Here is a 7,375-nt window from a genome sequence, read left to right as displayed (position 1 = left end):
CATGTATCGCGCTTGATTCTAATGAAGTCCAAATACAGGACACATAATTTGAGAGCCACTGATCTCATACTAACAAGGCAGTTTAGCCCAAAGAGGGAAAGATCAATTACTTATTAACAAAGCAACTGGGCACCTGGCTATATATGACCTAAATAATAACAGAAAAGAAGAGTTACAAAGAGAAATGGTCTTTACTGAACATAAACAATCAGTTTGCTAGGATGACAGGGAAGGGCAATGGGAGGACGATTTTGTTGAGTAATACTCTGCTAAGTGCTTTAGGTAGGTAGGTATCTACCTATAAATTGGCTAGGGGTTTGTGTGGCTCTTAGAAAAATCCTGAATGTCACAGTGTTTCCTCTAACTCAGATAACTCTGAACCCAGCTTGAAAACTAAATATGGTGAGACTTTTTATCAGTTCATATTTTTCCATTTTCTTTTTTAAAGATCAACTCACCAAAAATCTCCAAAAAGTATATTTTCTGTGTGATGTTACAGCTATTCATACAAAACAAACACTGACATTTTAACTCTTATCCTTAGATCATTTCATTAGCTAACATTCTAGAATGGGGAATCATCAAGAGAAGAAATCATGGAGTAATGTTATATGAACTTTTATATCTCTAAGCAAAGGATTCTTCCTTTTTACTAGGCACATACTATGTGCCAAGCACATTTAGTTAGTCTGCACAAACCCTGTTAAGTAGTCATTATTATTCCTCATTTTATAGATCAAGAAATAAAAAAGAATGAAAATCATATTAAATATTTTATTCAAGGCCAAGAAACCAGAAAGTGGCCAAGTGAGAATTTGAATCCAGGACTAACCTGTAAGTTCAGGTTCTTTCCACTTCCCCTAGAGCCTCCTTCATTACTAAAAATGTCTTTGTCAGTAGAGGATATTTGAATGAAAGGGCAAAAACGTAGATGTTACTCTAAATGCTAAGCTTATTCTGTACCTTATCAACAACCATAATTCTTGATTCACTATGTTCTTGTCCCAGAGAAGTAAAAAAACATATATATATTCTGCAGATTTTTAAGTTATTATTATATAATTTATGGGGAGACATTACAAATCTAAAATCACCTTGTTGGTATTTTAGTCCTTGAGTGACAATCCAAATTGTGCACTTGTTCTTTTTAAATGGCCACTGATTACAGGATTGAAAAGGCTTTGTTATATCAGAGTAGTCTAATTTTTTTGAAATTTCTCTGTGGGTCACTGTATTCTCACATATGGTAAAACCTTTTTCAGAGGGTTGTGCTGAAATCACAACAGAAGTTACAACAGGAGTCTTATATCACTTGCCAGTTTCTCTTTGAGAAAGAGCTACCTGGGAAATTTTCCTCTTGAAAATCAATCTGGTTTGGAAGGAGAAGAAAGCCAATGACACAGTGATTGTAACTAAGAAAGTATGAAATGGAGATAGTTCATATCTGTATTGTCTTATCAGACTATCACCTCAATGCAATTTAAAACATCATGTTCTAATTAAAATTTAGGCGAATAGCATGGGAACAATTGTATCATCAAGGAGACAAATTTCTAACACATAGAGTTATGATTTATAATTATTAGCTTTATTATCATCATCACTATATTCATAAAACATCTGAGTTCTAGAGCTTTCAAAAACATATTCCTTTGCAAAATCCAGGGTCATTTTGTATTAACACCAGATTCCATAGACTTTGAACTTATCCCCAGTAGACTATTTTTACTGGAACTAAAGATAATAAGCTGCCTGGGTATACTGTGAAATATCCATAGATATTTATCCCCTGGGCCCTCCCAAGTTTTTCTCATTAGTCCTCAGTAGGTCCCTGTGAAGCAGAAGCAGAGGTGCTATCTTCCGTCATCACATGAAAAAAATAAAAAGCAAAGAACAAAAGATAGTGAGTTTGTCCAACTGAAGTCATATACTACCCCAGTACAGAGGAACTGAGGTCTTGACATATGAATACGATGAGAATTCATTCTAGATCTCAATGTGTAGAAAACAAGAGTATGGGAATGAGGTGGGGGAATAGGAATAAATGCAGATACCCCTTACCCTTCTCGCTGCCTTTCCTATTCCACATTCCCCGAAGGAAGAATGAGGGAATTCTAAAGAACCAAAGCAGAATGAGAACCTTCTCCCCCCTGGAGAAGGTTACATTTCCTGGCTTCTGGTCATGTTAAGCTAACAAAACAGGCTCTGTCTTTTGGTAAATGAGCATATAACCTTCAATTACCATTCAGATGTAATGACATTTCTAAGCCTAACTCAAGTGAGCTGCTAATAGGACTCAATTTCCCATCTTTAGCTGTTTTCTCTCTGTATTTCCATTCTTAGGAATGTATCCACTTGTATCCAATGCTTAAATTCGCATATCTACCTTAATCAGCACAAATATTGTATCTCCAGCACTAATTTTTTAGTCAAGCTTTAGTTCCATATTTATTTTTGGGAAATAGGATGCCAACAGGCAATTTCCACCAGAACATTTTGCTTTAATTCCAAGTGTTACAAAATCAAATGAAGGCACAATCCCTACCTGAATAAGCTTTCTTTATGTGCAGCTTCATTCTCTCCCACCATATTTTCCAAATGATTCAATAGTTTCAACCTTTGACTCATCTTCTAGTCTTTTCTCCACCCCAGCCCTAATAATCAGTTATCAAGTTCTGGCATTTTTTTTTCTTTTTATGGTCTTTAGTATTTATCTCTACCTTGTCATTCCTTCAAATCTAGGTCTTTATCTTCATATAGATTTGCAATTTCCATCAAATTTTCAGCAATAAACTCGATTTCACTAAACACTACAATAATCTCTCTGATACAACAAAGCTAAGTTAGTCTTTATAAAACCTCTACTTGGAATGCTTGACATTCCGTTATCTAGGTGCTACAACTTTCCAACACGGGCCTTAAACTCATGACCCTGAGATCAATACCTGAGCTGAAATCAAGAATTGGACGCTTAACTGACCAAGCCACCCATGTGCCCCTAGGTACTACAACTTTCTAGACTCAATTCCAATGTCAATATTCAGTGAAACTTTTCCTGATAACTTCTATACAGAATAGTTACATGCTTCTTTAAATGTCTACAACATGGACCATGTGAGTCTGATTATAGAATATCCTGTGTTATTTTTTGGCTTATTTTATAAGCTTACCTCCCCATGGATTACAAGCAGTTGAAAAACCTTAATAACAAGAAGTGCTTTTGTTTGTTTACTTATTTCTTTGGTAAAAGTCAGGGCACAAAACAGTTGCAGGCCTATATATTATGTTTGACATTGTCTTAATTATAATGATTTAAAATCTCTTTTAAATGCTAAGGGTCTTGAGGATTCTTTAACTTTATTCCTTATCATGAAATTTCATTGACTCTACATAAAGCTTGAGGTTATTTGATTAGAGAATCACATTGAGACAGTCACAAATTCTCCCCCCAATATGTCAGTCTTGTTCAGCTCTTTGTTTCCTTTTCCTCTGTTCCTGGCTAGATGTTTAGTTCATGTTTGAGAGAGAGAATGCTAATGGACATTGCAATTTTATCACCGCCTTTCTAAAAGCCAGAAAAAGTGGTGATAAGTAACTAGCATTTTTCTCACATTTGAAAGTGAGTATATAAAGTACATGAAGATATTTAAGAGAGTGCTCAGAGAAGAGTACTGCAAGGATAAGTGCTTAATACTCACGACTGACCCAAGAGAAAGGTTGGCTTGACGTATCTGATTGTCCTAGGCTGGGTTCCCAGCAGTAGTCCCTGAGACATGGATTTACATGCATGTGACATATTAAGGAAGGAGTCTAACAGAAACTGATAGGAAGTAGGACAAGCAGACCCAGAAGGCACAGTCAAATAGGGTATGATTTTAGGCAAAGTCTCAGACTCAGCCTGATCCTGGTAGGAGTTCTGTAGGTGATTTACTCATTTATCACTCAGTCATTGACTATAGCTTGCTCTCGTGCATCATCAGCTCCCAAGTCCTTCCAGCCCTCTGTGTACAGCAAAGCTGCCTGGTAGCCCAAGGGCAGCCTCCAGCAAGTACAGAGACTACCATGGGCCCAGAACTGGTAAGCAAGCTCCAGTGGATCTGGGTGGAGCAGACAGCATCTTTGGCAGGATGTTCCTACTTCTCTAAAGGAAATAATATATGTGCTCATTTGTTTCAAATATTGTGTGTGCATAGAAAAAAATGTTAAAGGGTATAACTAGAAGTATGGCTCTAATCATAAGATATGGTCCACCCATCCCATTTATCATCCTCTATATCAAAAAACATTGCAACAAAAAATTTTAATTGCCCTTAGAAATATAACTTAAGGGCGCCTGGGTGGCTCAGCTGGTTAAGCTACTACTGCCTTCGGCTCAGGTCATGATCCTGGAGTCCCAGGACCGAGTCCCTCATCAGGCTCCCTGCTCCGCAGGGAGTCTGCTTCTCCCTCTGACCGTTCTCCCTCTCATGTGCTCTCTCTCTCTCATTCTCTCTCTCAAAAAAATAAATAAAATCTTTAAAAAAAAAGAAATGTAACTTAAAAGTACTTTAGAAATTCAAATGAAAAGTCGGATCACATTTGGTTATAAGGAATGCCTTGAGATGAAGAGCCTCATACTCCACCAACTGAGCCAGCCAGGTGCCCTGCTACCAGATTACTCTTAACAGATAGGTCTGACCAATTCTGTCATCCAGTGATATCCAAAACAGTCAAGGTATTCAGAATTCTAGCTGACCTTCCTGCTATCATTCTTTTGCCCATTTAACTTACACTATATGTAGCTACCAAATTACTTTTTTTTAAAGATTTACTTTTTAAGTACTCTCTATACCCAATGTGGAACTCAAACTCAAAACCCTGAGATGAAGAGCCCCACATTAAAATTAGAATTCTGCTAGAATAATCCAGATAAAAGCAATGAAGGTGATAAATAATGGTAAAGAAAAAAAGCATTTATCCTGTCTTTTCTATATGAACTGTACTACTGATAACCAAATAGTAAGGGAGGACAATGGTGATTTTAAAAATTAGAAGATGTACAGGAATGACTGTGGAGATTAAAATTAGCATTAGTTTTTAGTGGTTGTGCTAAGCTAAGTGGTAGTGCTAAGCAGCAACCACTTAGATCAAAGGGCTGAAGGAAAGAACATGGTCAAAGATCACTGGGAAAGATAGGGACTGTTTTAGCGAGGCAACATTGAATTTGTAAGGAAATACTGAATTTTAAATACAGGTGGATATAAACATAAGGATATTTTAGCAGGCAGTGGAAATACATGCCTGGGACTTTTAAGAGGGTTAGAAATATAAACTTGAGCCGTCACCAGTCGGTGATGGTAGAAGCTAAAGGAGTAGAGAGAGAAAGAACAGAGTGGGATGAAAGGTAATGACCACATCTGGCGAGCAGTAGGATCCTGAGAGAGATAGAGGAGAGGTGGGGGGTTTAAGGAAGAAAAGTACCACCTACAGCAAGATAGAAGGTCAATCCTGGGAAATATCAGGGAAGATGAAGACAAAATACTTTGTTGATTTTCACTGTTAGGAAACAGAGTTATCAAACAACCTTGTTTTCCATCAGTTTTCACAGTTTAGGAGTCAGAGTCCTAGAAGAAATCAAAAGTATTTTTTTAAGATTTTATTTATTTATTTGATACAAACACAGAGAGAGAGAGAGAACAAGCAAGGGGAGCAGAAGAGGGAGAAGCAAGCTCCTCGCTGAGCAGGGAGCCCAATGCAGGACTCGATCCCAGGACCTTGATATCATGACCTGAGCCAAAGGCAGATGCTTAAGTGACTGAGCCACCCAAGCGCCCCCAAAAGTATTTTTCATTCTATATAATTGGGAACTAAAATAACTCAAAAACGTGTTGTATTTTATCTGGCTTAATTTCCCCTAGAGAATATAATTCTGTTCTTATTCCATAGTTATTTAAATAACCCCCTTATCCTTAAAGACAAAATAAAAAATTCTTCAATCTTTAAACCACCCAGGAAAGGAATTAGACCTGTTCTCTTGAGTCACTAAAGATTTCATGGCCTTAAAATATAATACAGGATAAACCCAACATATAAAATGAGCAATCATGATTTGGGTCACGTGACCGAGCTGGAGTTGAATACACAACTCAGGTGAGCAATATAAGAAGATAGGTGAGGATTCAGGAGTTGTGCACCAATTAACAAGCCACGGTTAGGTACAGAAGGCAACCACCTTGAGAAAGAAGGAAGTTTCACAGATGGGAGCATACATGCTAAGTCTAGCACCTGAATGACATTCATGGCCTTGAGACTATGGCAACCTGGTCCTCTCACTTGATCTACTTCTAGCCCAAAGGCTTACTTACTTCCCTGCAGAGTCTTGACCCGAATTGTCCTAAATCTCTAGCCACTACAACTTCCAGGAGCCTTTAAATTTAAGTACTCAATTTATAAATCATCTTCAAATTACTAATATTTGTTCCCATTTCATGCTTTTCAGAGCATCTCATACCTTCATCCAAAATTCATGTTATGTATATATTTTTTTCTTTTGGCACTTTAAAGACTGCTATTAACTATTTTCAGAAATCCAATTAAACCTTAAACCCCATATTCAAAGTTTAATTTTTTTTTCTTACTCTCACCATTAAATTGGTCCTTGGTATTAAAGTGACCCAGATTTTCATCATGAAATATATTTGTTATCCTGGCTATTTGCAGTTTGGGAAACCATTTTCACTGCTCAATGACTTGTATCATATAGGTGACATTTATATTATTTTAAGCACCTACACACATCCCTGTTAGGATTACAGTGATTAAAATAAATACACTTTCTAAATGTTTGAAGGAACTTAATAACATTGTTTCAGAAACAACTGTCCAAGCCACTAGACTGTGTTTATGCCACACGAGGTGGCTCCACTATACTTGAGAGTTGAATCACGCCACCCATTTAGCTGAGTTTTTGTACTCATGGATTGATCATTGCAGATGATCAGTCACTTCATTCTAGTCACTTCACTCTAAGGTCGCTACATTCTCCTGGCCACTTAGTATCTTCAAGGAATCAGCACCAATAGCTTTACACAATTCGTTCCCTCCTTTTAAGGAGGACAGGGAGGAGAAATTAGATTTTCCCTGGTATTATTCTAAAATGAATAGAAAATTAATTCTGTGTAGATATGAGATTATGTATCAGAATAATGTATCAGAATAATAATAATCATAATATTATTCAAATTATTGTCTCCTTTGGTGAAGACCATTTATTAATTGTTTTACTGAGCACATTGATATATTACTGACTCATGTGCCGAACTTTTGTAATTTGAGGCCATTGAAAAGATGCTTTGTGGGAAATAAGGTAAGAAATAGAGTGGAGTATAGTATCAGG

Source organism: Eumetopias jubatus, unplaced genomic scaffold (assembly GCF_037043125.1).
Source record: "Eumetopias jubatus isolate StellerSeaLion01/CBP00866 unplaced genomic scaffold, mEumJub1_p1.0 scaffold_8, whole genome shotgun sequence".
Lineage (NCBI taxonomy): Eukaryota > Metazoa > Chordata > Mammalia > Carnivora > Otariidae > Eumetopias > Eumetopias jubatus.
This window is presented reverse-complemented; position numbering follows the sequence as displayed.